Source organism: Arachis stenosperma, chromosome 3 (genome assembly GCF_014773155.1).
Source record: "Arachis stenosperma cultivar V10309 chromosome 3, arast.V10309.gnm1.PFL2, whole genome shotgun sequence".
In the NCBI taxonomy this organism is placed as follows: Eukaryota; Viridiplantae; Streptophyta; class Magnoliopsida; order Fabales; family Fabaceae; genus Arachis; species Arachis stenosperma.
The window spans coordinates 105,188,300-105,203,151 of NC_080379.1; the positions used below are offsets into that span (position 1 = coordinate 105,188,300).

Genomic DNA, 14,852 nt, shown 5'->3' on the forward strand with positions numbered 1-14,852 from the left:
TAGGAGGGAGTTCAGTAATTTTCTTGCTCAGTTGTCCCACTTGTGCCTCCAAATTCCTAATGGAGGACCTTGTTTCAGTCATGAAACTTTGAGTGGTTTTGATTAGATCAGAGACCATGGTTGCTAAGTCAGAGTGGTTCTGCTTAGAATTCTCTGTCTATTGCTGAGAAGATGATGGAAAAGGCTTGCCATTGCTAAACCTGTTTCTTCCACCATTATTGTTGTTGAAACCTTGTTGAGGTCTCTGTTGATCCTTCCATGAGAAATTTGGGTGATTTCTCCATGAAAAATTATAGGTGTTTCCATAGGGTTCTCCCATGTAATTCACCTCTTCCATTGAAGGGTTCTCAGGATCATAGGCTTCTTCTTCAGATGAAGCATCCTTAGTACTGCTTGGTGCATTTTGCATTCCAGACAGACTTTGAGAAATCAAATTGACTTGTTGAGTCAATATCTTGTTCTAAGCCAGAATGGCATTCAGAGTATCAATCTCAAGAACTCCTTTCTTCTGATTAGTCCCATTGTTCATAGGATTCCTTTCAGAAGTGTACATGAATTGGTTATTTGCAACCATTTCAATTAGTTCTTGAGCTTCTGTAGGCGTCTTCTTCAGATGAAGAGATCCTCCAGCAGAGCTATCCAAAGACATCTTGGATAGTTCAGAGAGACCATCATAGAAAATACCTATGATGCTCCATTCAGAAAGCATGTCAGAAGGACATTTTCTGATCAATTGTTTGTATCTTTCCCAAGCTTCATAGAGGGATTCTCCATCCTTCTGTCTGAAGGTTTGGACTTCCACTCTAAGCTTACTCAATTTTTGAGGTGGAAAGAACTTTGCCAAGAAGGCATTGACTAGCTTTTCCCATGAGTCCAGGCTCTCTTTAGGTTGTGAGTCCAACCATATCCTAGCTCTGTCTCTTACAGCAAAAGGGAATAGCATCAGTCTGTAGACCTCAGGGTCAACCCCATTAGTCTTGACAGTGTCACAGATTTGCAAGAATTCAGCTAAGAACTGATGAGGATCTTCCAATGGAAGTCCATGGAACTTGCAATTCTGTTGCATTAGAGAAACTAATTGAGGCTTAAGCTCAAAGTTGTTTGCTCTAATGACAGGGATAGAGATGCTTCTCCCATAGAAGTCGGAAGTAGGTGCAGTAAAGTCACCCAGCACCTTCCTTGCATTGTTTGCATTGTTGTTGTTTTCGGCTGCCATGTCTTCTTCTTTGAAGATTTCTGTTAGGTCCTCTACAGAGAGTTGTGCCTTAGCTTCTCTTAGCTTTCGCTTCAAGGTCCTTTCAGGTTCAGGGTCGGCTTCAACAAGAATGCTTTTGTCTTTGTTCCTGCTCATATGAAAGAGAAGAGAACAAGAAAATGTGGAATCCTCTATGTCATAGTATAGAGATTCCTTGAGGTGTCAGAGGAAAAGAAAAATAGAAGAAAGAGGTAGAAGAATTCGAACTTAGTGAGATAGAAGGATGTGAGAAGAGGGGAAGAGGTCTTTTCGAAAATTAATTAAAAAGATTTTAAAAACATTTTGAAAAACTTTAATTGATTTTTCGAAAACCAAGAGTGGGAAAGAAATCAAGTAATTTTTGAAAAAGATTTTGAAATTAGAATTTAAAAAGATATGATTGAAAACTATTTTGAAAAAGATGAGGTTAAGAAGATATGATTGGCTTTTAAAAAATATGTGATTGAGAAGATATGATTTGAAAACAATTTTAAAAAGATTTGATTTTAAAAATTAATGACTTGCCTAACAAGAAAAGATATGATTCAAACATTAAACCTTTCTCAACAGAAAAGGCAACATACTTGAAATGTTCAATCAAATCATTAATTGTTAGCAAGTATCTTTGAAAAAGGAAAGAAATTGATTTTGAAAACATTTGATTGAAAAGATATGATTTGGAAAAGATTTGATTTTGAAAAACTTTGAAAACTTGAAAAAAATTTGATTTTGAAAACAAAATCCTCCCCCTTGTGCCATCCTGGCGTTAAACGCCCAGAATGGTGCACATTCTGGCGTTTAACGCCCAATGCACTACCTTTTTGGGCGTTAAACGCCCAACCAGGCACCCTGGCTGGCGTTTAAACGCCAGTCTGTCCTTCTTCACTGGGCATTTTGAACGCCCAGCTTTTTCTGTGTAATTCCTCTGCTGCATGTTCTGAATCTTCAGTTCCCTGTACTATTGACTTGAAAATAGAACCAAGATCAAATAAACAATGCATGCAAGACACTAAACTTAAATTTAGACACTAGACTCAAACAAGAAACATAAAATATTTTTGGTTTTTATGATTTTGAAATTTTTTTTTTGGATTTTTCGAAAATTATATGGAAAAGAAAATAAAGGTATCAAAATTCTTAATGAGAATTCCAGGAATCATGCAATGTTAGTCTAAAGCTTTTAGTCTAAAGGATTTAGACATGGATAGCCAAGCTTCAGCAGGACATTGCATTCAAGAGCTAAATTGATGATAATCAATCAGCTTTGGTGATGGTAAGATCATCACCTTGAAACACTAGAATTCACTCTTAAGAATTCTGAAAAATACCTAATCTAAGCAACAAGATGAACCGTCAGTTGTCCAAACTCAACAATCCCCGGCAACGGCGCCAAAAACTTGGTGCACGAAATTGTGATCATCAATGGCGCCATCAACATGGTACGCTCATTGCAATCTCAACTCTTCATCACAACTCCGCACAACTAACCAGCAAGTGCACTGGGTCGTCCAAGTAATAAACCTTACACGAGTAAGGGTCGATCCCACGGAGATTGTTGGTATGAAGCAAGCTATGGTCACCTTGTAAATCTTAGTCAGGCAGACTCAAATGGTTATGAATGATATATGAATAAAACATAAAGATAAAGATAGAGATACTTATGTATTTCATTGGTGAGAATTTCAGATAAGCGAATGGAGATGCTTTGTCCCTTCCCTCTCTCTGCTTTCTTACTGTCTTCATCCAATCCTTCTTACTCCTTTCCATGGCAAGCTTATGCAAGGGTTTCACCGTTGTCAGTGGCTACCTCCCATCCTCTCAGTGGAAATGTTCAACGCACCCTGTCACGGCACGGCTATCCATCTGTCAGTTCTCAATCAGGCTGGAATAGAATCCAGTGATTCTTTTGCGTCTGTCACTAACGCCCCGCCCTCAGGAGTTTGAAGCACGTCACAGTCATTCAATCATTGAATCCTACTCAGAATACCACAGACAAGGTTAGACCTTCCGGATTCTCTTGAATGCCGCCATCAGTTCTTGCCTATACCACGAAGACTCTGATCTCACGGAATGGCTGGCTCGGTTGTCAGGCGAGCACTCGGTTGTCAGGCGATCAACCATGCATCGTGTATCAGGAATCCAAGAGATATTCACCCAATCGAAGGTAGAACGGAGGTGGTTGTCAGGCACACGTTCATAGGTGAGAATGATGATGAGTGTCACGGATCATCACATTCATCAAGTTGAAGAACAAGTGATATCTTAGAACAAGAACAAGCGGAATTGAATAGAAGAACAATAGTAATTGCATTAATACTCGAGGTACAGCAGAGCTCCACACCTTAATCTATGGTGTGTAGAAACTCCACCGTTGAAAATACATAAGAACAAGGTCTAGGCATGGCCGTGAGGCCAGCCTCCCAATGATCTAAGATAGCATAAGAACGAAGATAGCTACCCAGATGTCTCAATACAATTGTAAAAGGTCCTACTTATAGAGAACTAGTAGCCTAAGGTTTACAGAGATGAGTAAATGACATAAAAATCCACTTCTGGGCCCACTTGGTGTGTGCTTGGGCTGAGCAATGAAGCATTTTCGTGTAGAGACTCTTCTTGGAGTTAAACGCCAGCTTTTGTGCCAGTTTGGGCGTTTAATTCCCACTTTGGTGCCAGTTCTGGCGTTTAACGCTGGAAATTCTGAAGGTGACTTTGAACGCCAGTTTGGGCCATCAAATCTTGGGTAAAGTATGGACTATCATATATTGCTGGAAAGCCCAGGATGTCTACTTTCCAACGCCGTTGAGAGCGCGCCAATTGGGCTTCTGTAGCTCCAGAAAATCCACTTCGAGTGCAGGAAGGTCAGAATCCAACAGCATCTGCAGTCCTTTTCAGTCTCTGAATCAGATTTTTGCTCAGGTCCCTCAATTTCAGCCAGAAAATACCTGAAATCACAGAAAAACACACAAACTCATAGTAAAGTCCAGAAAAGTGAATTTTAACTAAAAACTAATAAAAATATACTAAAAACTAAACCAAATATACTAAAAACATACTAAAAACAATGCCAAAAAGCGTACAAATTATCCGCTCATCAGATATGCTTTTCTGACATGTTAATCATACCTTTGCAACCTTTGCGGATTGTTATAGAGGGTTGGTAGTTTTCTGTCCGACCTCTTTTGGATCGACTCTTGTTTTGTTTGGGCAAGGTGATCCTTGGGGCTAACTTGTCCGACAACTTTTTAGTGTCCTTATCGAACTTTTTTAGTTTGTTTGAACAATTTTGGTTGCCTTGTCTCGGAATCGTGGCCTTTCGAGCAGAGTTGTGTCCCTTTTAGCACACGTTTTTGAGCCTCAGGTTGTTTTTCCACCTTTTTGGCCTCCTTCTTTCTTTGAGGTTTGTACCTGGGCTCCTTTGGTCGCTCCTTTAGCCGACATTGACCTATCTTGCTTCATTGTCTGGGCTTTTTAGTCATGTTCCAACAACTTTTTAGGTAGTGTTCCAAGGGAAACCTTTCCTTTATAGTTTGTTTGTATGACTTTTTAGCTCCACTCCGCTTTATGTGTTTGCTTTTTAAGTAGTGTCTTTTTTCAAGACTTAGTACCTTTCAGCAAAGCATTTCCGGCCTTTCTTTGGCCTTTTGCATGATGTCTTTGTCCATTTTAGTGTTCCTTTCACTGGTCTGACTTCTCTGTCGGGCCTTCCTAAGTTATTTTTAATAATTCATTTTTAGTCAGACCTTGTCAGGTCACTTTTTATGGTTACTTTTTATAACTTCTTGCATTAATTTGCTTTTACACCTTCACCTTGCCGACCTCTTTGTGATCGGATGATGAATTTGGTTTTCACTTGCCAACCTTTTTGTAATCGGACGATGAATTTGATTTTCACCTTGCCGACCTTTTTGTAATCGGACGATGAATTTGATTTTCACCTTGTAGACCTTTTTGTAATCGGATGATGAATTTTAGCGTTTTTGTGAGCTTAGATTAATGCGTCTTGGTAGGAAATTTTTTAGGGAATCTGAAAAGCTTTATTCAAATAGAAAATAGGAATATAAACAAGAATATATACATATGAGTGCTTACCCTTCTAGGTCTGGCAATTTCGTAGATCTTGGCCTGGCGCCTCATTAAAAAACCTTTTCAGGAAAAAGAGTGCCCTTTGACCTAAGGTCTTTATTATTTTCTAACTATAGTACCTTCTTAGGTTACAGGCATGCCATGACCTTGGTAGCTCTCGCCCCTCGAGGTCGGACACCTTGTAGTAACCTTTCCCTAGTACATCGACAACTCAATAGGGTCCTTTTCAGTTAGCTGCTAGCTTTCCGTCTCTTGATCGACCTGCTCCGATGTCATTTCAGATTAAGACGAGATCGTTGGTGGCAAAGCTTCGTTGGACTACCTTCTGATTATACCTTAAAGCCATTCGACGCTTTAATGCTTCCTCTCTAATCCAAGATCTTTCTCGGACTTCTGGCAGTAAGTCGAGCTCCTCCCTTTGAATTTGGGAGTTGGCCTTTTCATTGTAGAGGATCATTCTGGGGGATCTCTCTTCTATCTCCACTGGAATCATTGCCTCCATTCCATAAGCAAGTCTGAAGGGTTATTCTCTTGTGGTGGAGTGTGGAGTTGTCCGATATGCCCATAGGATATGCGGGAGTTCTTCAGCCCAAGCTCCCTTGGCGTCCTGTAGTCTTTATTTTAACCCAGCCAGTATGACTTTATTGGCAGCTTTCGCCTGTCCATTGGCTTGTGGGTGTTCTACATATGTGAATTGGTGCTTTATTTTCAAGTCAGCTACCAGATTCCTGAAACTTGTGTCAGTGAACTGAGTGCCATTATCTGTGGTGATGGAGTAAGAAACCCCAAACCTCGTGATAATGTTTCTATACAGGAATTTCTGACTTCTTTAGGCGGTAACAGTAGCTAGTGGCTCTGCTTCAATCCACTTTGTGAAGTAATCTACGCCTACAATGAGAAATTTGACTTGTCTTGACCCCTGGGGAAAGGGTCCAAGGAGGTCGAGCCCCTACTTTGCGAATGGCCAGGGTGACGTAACACTGATGAGCTCCTCTGGTGGAGCGATATGGAAGTTAGTATGCTTCTGACATGGTAGGCACATTTTGACGAACTCTGTTGTCTCTTTTTGCAAGGTTGGCCAGAAGAAACCGGCTCGGAGTACCTTTTTAGAAAGAGCTCGTGCCCCCAGGTGGTTGCCATACATACCACTGTGTACTTCTTCCAAGACTTCCCTTGTATTGGAGGTTGGCACACATTTTAGGAGGGGTGTTGAGATCCCTCTCCTATATAAGATGTCGCCCACTATGGTGTAATATTTTGCATCTCGTATTAGCCTTTTTGCCTTCTTCTTATCTGTGGGAAGTATCTCTGATTTGAGGTAGTTGATTATGGGGGTTATCCACCCTTGATTCTGACCTGATATGGTTAGGACCTCTTCCTCCTCAGAGATCGATGGACTTTGCAATGTTTCTTGGATGAAGCTTCTATTATTGGTTCCTGGTTTGGTGCTGGCTAGCTTTGAGAGTGCATCAGCTCGAGCATTCTGTTTTCGAGGTATATGTTGGATCTCATATTTCCCGAATTATCTGAGCTGTTCTCTGGTCTTGTCCAGATATTTTTTATGGTGAGATCCTTAGCTTGGTAGCTCCCCTCTATTTGTGAGGTAACTACTTGTGAATCGCTGAAGATGACAAGCTTTTGAACCCCTACCTTCCTAGCCAGCCTCAAACCAGCCAGTAGTGCCTCATATTCAGCTTGATTATTTGAAGTAGGGAATTCAAACTTTAGCGAGAGCTCGATTTGGGTTCCCTGATCACTTTTATAATTACACCTGCGCCACTCCCGGTTTTGTTTGAAGAACCGTCCACGTAGAGATTCCATTTTATGGGAGTTCCCGGGATGTCGGTGTACTCGACAATGAAGTCAACCAGATACTATAATTTGATGGCTGTCCGAACTTCATATTGAAGATCGAATTCGAACAACTCGATTGCCCACTGTAGGATTCTTCTAGCTAAGTCTGTTTTCTGTATGATGCCTTTTATGGGCTGGTTGGTCCGAACCCTGATGGTGTGAGCTTGGAAGTATGGGCGGAGTCATCAAGAAGTGAGTATGAGGGCGTAGGTGAACTTTTCTATCTTTTGATAGTTTAGTTCAACCCCTTGTAAAGCCTTGCTGATGAAGTAGATGGGTTGTTGCTCACTTTCGTCTTCTCTGACTGGTGCTGAGGCTATTGCCCGACTTCCCACTGCGAGGTATAATATGAGTGCTTCTCCTTCCCGTGGTCGGATAAGAATGGGTGGTTGCCCTAAGAATTTTTGGAATCTTGGAATTCTTGCTCACACTCTGCTGTCCATTCAAACCTCTCTCCCTTCCTTAATGTTGCATAAAAGGGGAGAGATCTTATGGCTGATCCGGCTAGAAACTTGGACAGGGCTGCAAGTCTTCCATTTAGTTGTTGTACCTCTTTGACGCAGCTCGGACTTTTCATGTCAAGTATAGCTCGGCATTTATCCTGGTTCGTCTCAATTCCTCTTTGTGTGAGCATGAAGCCCAGGAATTTGCCAGCTTCTACCGCGAAGGTGCACTTTGCAGGATTAAGTCGCATACCATGCTTTCTTATGGTGTCGAACACTTTGGTGAGGTCGGACAACAATGATTCCTCACTTTGTGTTTTTACCAGCATGTCGTCTACGTAAACCTCCATGAGTTTTCCGATATGGTTAGCAAAGACTTTATTCATCAATCTTTGGTAGGTAGCTCCTGCGTTTTTGAGTCTGAAGGGCATAACTATATAGCAATTGTTCACCTTTGGGGTTAGGAACGAGGTCTTCTCTTGATCAGGTGAGTACATTAGAATTTGGTTGTATCCTGAATAGGCATCCATGAAGGAGAGGTACTTGTATCCGGAAGAGGCATCTACGAGCATGTCTATGTTTGGGAGCGGGTAGGGATCTTTTGGGCATGCCTTATTGAGGTCGGTGTAGTCGGCACACATTCTCTACTTGCCATTTAACTTCTTAACCAAGACAACGTTGGCTAGCCATAATGGGTATTTAACCTCCCTTATGAACCCTGTCTCCAGTAAAGCTTGCACTTGCTCTTCCACAGCTTGGGATCTTTCTGGCCCAAGCTTCTAGCATTTTTGTTGCACGGGCCGAAATCCAGGGTATACTGCCAGCTTATGGCACATTAGCTTGGGATCTATGCTAGGCATGTCCACTACCTTCCATGCAAAGAGATCGGCATTATCCTTTAGGAATTGTATTAGTGGCTCCTTTAAGTCTTCTTTCAAGGTTGTCCCTACGTTTGTTGTTTTATCTTGAGCATCCCTGATCTGGACTTCTTCGGTCTCACCTTCGGGTTGTGGACGAAGTTCTTCGTGAGCTCGAACTCCTCCTAGTTCAATGGTGTTGATTTCTTTCCGGGGTTGCCTTTAAGGTTCAAACTTTCATTGTAGAAATGTCGCACGAGCTTTTGATCTCCTTTTACTGTAGCGATTCCTTCTGGAGTTAGGAACTTCATGCATAGATGTAGAGTGGAGACTACTGTAGCGAACTGGTTCAATGTTGTCCGACCTATAAGGGCGTTATAAGCCGAGCTCACGTCGATGACAATATAGTCTATGCTCAATGTCCCTGACCGGGTTCCTTTTCCAAAAGTTGTATGTAGTGAGATGTATCCGAACGGTTGAATTGGGGTGTTCCCCAGTCCGAATAAGCTATTCGGATATGCTCTAAGCTCTTTCTCTTGTAAGCCGAGCTTGTCGAAGGCGGTTTTGAACAGGATATCTACAGAGCTCCCTTGGTCTATCAATGTTTGGTGGAGATTAGCGTTGGCGAGTATAATAGTGATGACCATGGGATCATCATGCCCCGGGATGATGCCTGTTGCGTCTTCTTGGATAATGGTAATAGTGGGGAGGTTGAACGGCATGTCTTCTTCTCCGACATGATATACCTCTTTAAGGTATCTTTTGCGAGATGATTTAGAGACCCCTCCTCCTGCGAATCCTCCATTGATCATGTGGATATGCCTCTCGGGGGTACGAGGTGGACGCTCAGCTCTTCTGACCTCTTCATCTCTTCTTCTTTTCCTCGGTTCTTTCATTTTATTGGCTAAGTACCGATCTAGTCGCCCTTCTCGTGCCAATTTTTCTATGACATTCTTCAGGTCGAAGCACTCGTTGGTAGAGTGTCTGTAGATTCAGTGGTATTCGCAGTACTCTGTCCGACTCCCCCCTCCTCTTTTGTGTTTAATTGGGCGAGGTGGTGGTATCTTCTGAGTGTTGCATATCTCTCTGTATACATATACGAGGGACACTCTTAGTGGAGTGTAGTTGTGGTATTTTCTAGGATTTTCAGTAGATTGGTCTTCTTTTTTTCTAGACTCTTTATCCTTGTCCCGAGGAAGGTATGAGAATCTAGATTTTGATTTTTCTCCTAGTCGAGAGTCCTCCTCTATGTTGATATACTTTTTTGCCCGTTCTTGTACCTCGTTTAGAGTTGTTGGATATTTTTTGGATATTGAATGGCTGAAAGGTCCTTCTCGCAGGCCATTGATGAGACCCATGATAGCTGCTTCTGTTGGCAGACTTTGTATGTCCAAGCATACTTTGTTGAATCTTTCCATGTAGTTATGGAGGCTTTCCCGATCTCTTTACTTAATTCTAACAGGCTAGGGGCGTGCTTGGCTTTATCTTTCTGTATGGAGAATCTAGCTAGGAAATTTTTGGCGAGGTTATCAAAACTTGCAATTGATCTTGGCGGCAGACTGTCGAACCACTTTATTGCCGTTTTGATTAGAGTAGTTGGGAAAGCTTTGCATCAAACGGCGTCTGAAGCGTCAGTGAGATACATCCTGCTTCTAAAATTGCTGAGATGATGGCTTGGATCGAATGTACCATCGTAGGGGGTCATGTTGGGAGCTTTAAAATCCTTTGGGACTTTAGCTTTCATGATTTCTTTGGTGAATGGATCTTGGTCCTTATGGGAGCTATCTTCCCAGTCGGATCGAACGGTTCTAGTTTTGAGATCAGCCTCGAGTTTCAAGAGCTTATCCTTTAGCTCTCGATATCGTCTCGTCTCCCTTCGGAGGTCTTTCTCAGCTTTCCGTTGATGCTCGGCTTCTTTTTCGAGCTGTTTAAGGCAATCCTACTGAGCTTGTAGGGTATCTAGAATTTCTGCATTCGGAGACTGTTTGTCTCCCTTGGGTTGAGGCGTATCCTTAGATGTGGTATCCGTGTTTTTAAGTGGCATTCTATTTTCTAAGTCAGAATTGTGATCGTTGTCGAGGTTGTCCACCATGGTGATGGGATGACTTCTAAGTCCCTGACAACGGCGCCAATGTTCCGGGGGTTACCTGAAATTGAAGGTCGATCTCGGATGAGATCTACTGTTGTGGTCGGAGCTGTCGTGTCTGACTTGTTGGACTTGGCGGTGCTGTTGATCCTTCGTCACCGGAGGGTGGTGGTACCTGCAAGAGACTTCGATGCTTAAGTTAGCACGTGCTTTTGGCAGAATTTTGTGTAGAATCAGAGTATGAGTTATACTTGGGTGCTCCAGCATATTTATAGTAGTGTAGAGTGACCTTCTTTTGAGATAAGATAGTTATCTTATCTTATCTTTTTTAGAGGAATTGCCTTATCTTTCTTGGACTTGCCGCCTTTAGAATGAGCTTTGTTCCTTCATTCGGGCCTGCTTGGGCCTTTATGGCGATTTGGCTGAACTCTTTAGGAAGAGGTCGGTGGCGATCCAGCCTGAAGAGGTCGGTCGCTTGTGTCTTCAGTCAACTCGGGTCGCATAGCTCGACCCAGGGTATGAACAGAAAGCTTCGATACTACTCATAAAAAAGAAGGACAGTGGAATAAGATTATGTGTGGACTACTGACAGTTGAACAAGATCACCATTATAAACAAGTACCAGCTTCCTCGAGTTTTTGAAGATAGATCTGTTCAGGTTATTCGTGTAAAGGATTTAGATATACCAAAGACTACGTTTCAGACTAGATATAGTCATTATGAGTATACAGTTATGTGATTTGAACTAACTAATGCTCCTGCTATATTCATGGATTATATGAATTGCATCTTTCATCCGTATGTAGACCAATTCGTAGTGGTCTTTATAGATGGCATTCTCATTTATTCGAAGACAGAAAAGGAACATGAAGAATAATTCAGGATCGTGTTGTAGATACTAAGGACCCGAAAGTTGTACGCAAAATTGTTGAAGTGTAAATTCTGGGAAAAGGAAGTTGCATTCTTAGGGCATGTTGTTACACTAGAAGGAATTTTAGTAGATCATTCCAAGATCGAAGCATTGGTGCAATAGGAACAGCCTACAACTATCACAAAGGTTCGGAGTTTTCTTGGACTAGCTGGATACTACCGGAAGTTTATCAAAGGATTTTAACACGACTTACCTGGAAAGAAGTACCATTTGTACAGATGACTGAATTTGAAAGGAGTTTTGAGATGCTAAAGGAGAAGTTGACGATGGCACCTGTATTAACATTTTTAGATCCACAGAGACCTTTTAAAGTGTATTGTGATGCTTTTTTCAAGGAGTTAGGGTGTGTATTGATGCAAGACAGGAACGTAGTAGCTTACGTATCGCGACAACTAAGACCTCATGAAGGGAATTATCAAACGCTTGATTTGGAATTAGCTGCAGTGGTTTTTGCTCTTAGAATATGGAGACATTTATATGGTGCTCAATTTGAAGTCTTCTTTAATCATAAGAGTCTAAAGTATATATTTGATCAGAAGGACCTGAATATGAGACAACGATTGTGGATGTAATTTTTGAAAGACTATGAGTTTCGGCTGAGCTATCATCCTGGGAAGGCAAATGTAGTGGCAGATTCTCTAAGCAGAAAAAGTTTGAGTGTTTCTTGGATTATGATAAAAGAAGAAGAGTTGCTTACAGAGTTTGAAAACCTAAAGTTGGGCATGATAGAAACCTCACATGGAGTTTGTATGCCACAACTTCACGTGACATCGAATTTTAAGACTATTGTTTAACAAGCGCAAGATTTAGAAATGACAACCTTACTGGTACGCATGAGGACAGAGAAAACAGAAGACTTATACCAGGACAAAGATAGGCTATGGAGATATAAGAACAAAATCTGTGTGCCTAATTATGAAGTTATGATAGAAGATCTTGTTAGAGGCTCATCAAACCAAATTTTCTATGCATTCTGGAGTAACAAAGATGTACTTGCTTACATTTCAAAGTGTCTAACTTTTCAGAAGATAAATGGGGATCATCAGAAACCTTCAAGAACCCTACAACCTCTGGAGATACCATAGTGGAAGTGGGAAGAGATTACGATGGACTTCATCACTGGGTTGCCAAGAACATCAACCAGACACGATCCTATATGGGTTATAGTGGACATATTTACAAAATCGGAGCATTTTCTTCCAATCTAAGTTGATTATACCTTGGAGAGGAACGGATATATATTCAGAAAATAGTATGAATGCACGGAATACCTTCATCCATTGTTTCCGATCGAGATCTAAGATTTACTTTTAGGTTTTGGATGAGCTTTTCAGAAAGCATTTGGAACAGAATTGCATATGAGTTCGACGTATCATCCTCAGATAGATGGTCAATCAAAACAAACGATTCAAACATTGGAAGATATATTAAGGTCTTATGTAATGGAGCATCAAGGCAATTGGGATAAGTATTTGCTGTTGGTTAAGTTTGCTTACAACAACAGTTATCAGCAAAGTATTAGAATGACACCATATGAAGCTCTTTACGGAAGAGATGTCAGTCACTGCTGTGTTGGTATGATGGAGGGGACATTAATTTCTTAGGTCTAGACCTAGTGCAGAAAATTACTAGTCAGATAAAGGGAATCCGTGAAAATATACAAACAGCGCAAAGCCGTCAAATGCCAATAATAGATTAGGCCCTTAGAGTTTAGTGAGGGTGACCACGTTTTTTTAAAGTAACCCCCACTATTGAAGTAGGAAGAGCCCTCAGGGCTAAGAAACTTAATCCGTGGTATATAGCCCCCTTCCAAATACTTAAAAGAGTCGATCTAATGGCATATCAAATAGCCCTTCCTCCTTACTTGTCAAATCTTCACGACGTTTTTCATATTTTGCAACTTAAGAAATATAATCCCAACAAAAGTCATATCTTGCAACTGGAGACCATGCAGTTATGAAACAATTTGACATATCAAGCATCACCGGTCAAGAAAATGGAAAAGAGCTACAAGCAGCTGAAAGGCAAGATGATTCTTCTGGTTAAGGTGGCATGGGGATGAAATAGAGAAGAAGAACACAGGTGGGAACTGGAGGACAAGATGAAAGTAGAGTACATGCGAAAAATTTTCTTTAAGGAGGGTAGAATATAACGACCTAGTTCTCGAAAAAACGGAACTTTTTCTTAAAGAAACAGATTTTTTTTTAAAATTCAGTGACGCAGGAACCTCCACTGCATTATCTAGGTAAGCAAGTACCTCTACTGCATCATCATTACATCATCATGAAGAACACACCTCTACTGATGTTAAGCAAGCATGTCGACTAAGTCACGAAAAACTCGATTTTCGAGGCACTTTGGCTAGAAATTTCAAAATATTGATTTTCGTTGTTAGACTTAGTTCGAAGAGCCAGACTCGAATCTCGAGAGAAAAAATAATAATATAATATTATTATTATATTATTATTTTATCCACTTTAGTTAAAACTGAGATAAGTTTAATAACATTATAACCGGGTGATGAGAGGATTTTTGCGTGGTCTAGAATTCAGAATAAATTCCCGTTGCAAGTATAGCTTCTAAACCAACAAAAGTCCTTTCATACAAACGTTTTGGTTGTCACAAGTAACAAACCCCTTAAAATTGATAACCAAGTATTTAAACCTCGGGTCGTCTTCTCAAGGAATTGCAGGGAGGTATGTTCTTATTATTGGTTATGAAAAAGTGTGTTTTGGGGTTTTGGATTAAGGTAAAAGGTTAGTTGAATGACAGGTAAAATAAAATAATAATAACTGTAAAATAAACCTTTGGCAAGGTACAAGAAATTGGAAGTCCAGACTTAGTTATTCTTATCAATAATAATGAACGTTGAATCTTAATTCTACTCAGTTAATCTTTGCTAAAGCAAAGGAAAGTCAATGGACTAATTAGTTTGACCTTCGAATCCTATTTATTTCCTAAGAAAAGGTTGGGATTATTGAAGTTCAGTTCAATTAGCAAAGATAACAGTTATCAATTATGTTAAGCTAAGATAACTCCTGAGTTACTGATTTCTTAACCAAGACCAATAGGATAAGAAATTGAAATCATAAATCTAAAAACATCTCAATAATATATAATCCTAACATGAAAAGTTCATAAGCCAATTGGGCAACATAAATCAAATACCAATAAAAGCATAGTATCTAAAATAAGAGATAAATGTAAAGTAAAGGAAATATTGAACCTGATGAAGAGTCGAATTAAATCCTAATTTCTAAAAATTATACCTAAATCCTAAGAGAGAGGAGAGAGCCTCTCTCTCTAAAAACTACATCTAAAACTAAAATTGTGAATTATGAAAAGCATGATGAGTCTCTGCAAG

At 40.5% G+C, this 14,852-nt stretch overlaps 1 non-coding gene across 1 annotated transcript; it reads left to right on the top strand.

Moving 5' to 3' along the window:
• The first annotated feature begins 703 nt into the window (after window positions 1-703).
• Window positions 704-811, top strand: LOC130972668 (small nucleolar RNA R71). The gene has a single exon (XR_009083832.1). It is a non-coding gene; the product is annotated as a small nucleolar RNA R71 (small nucleolar RNA).
• Window positions 812-14,852: the final 14,041 nt, after the last annotated feature.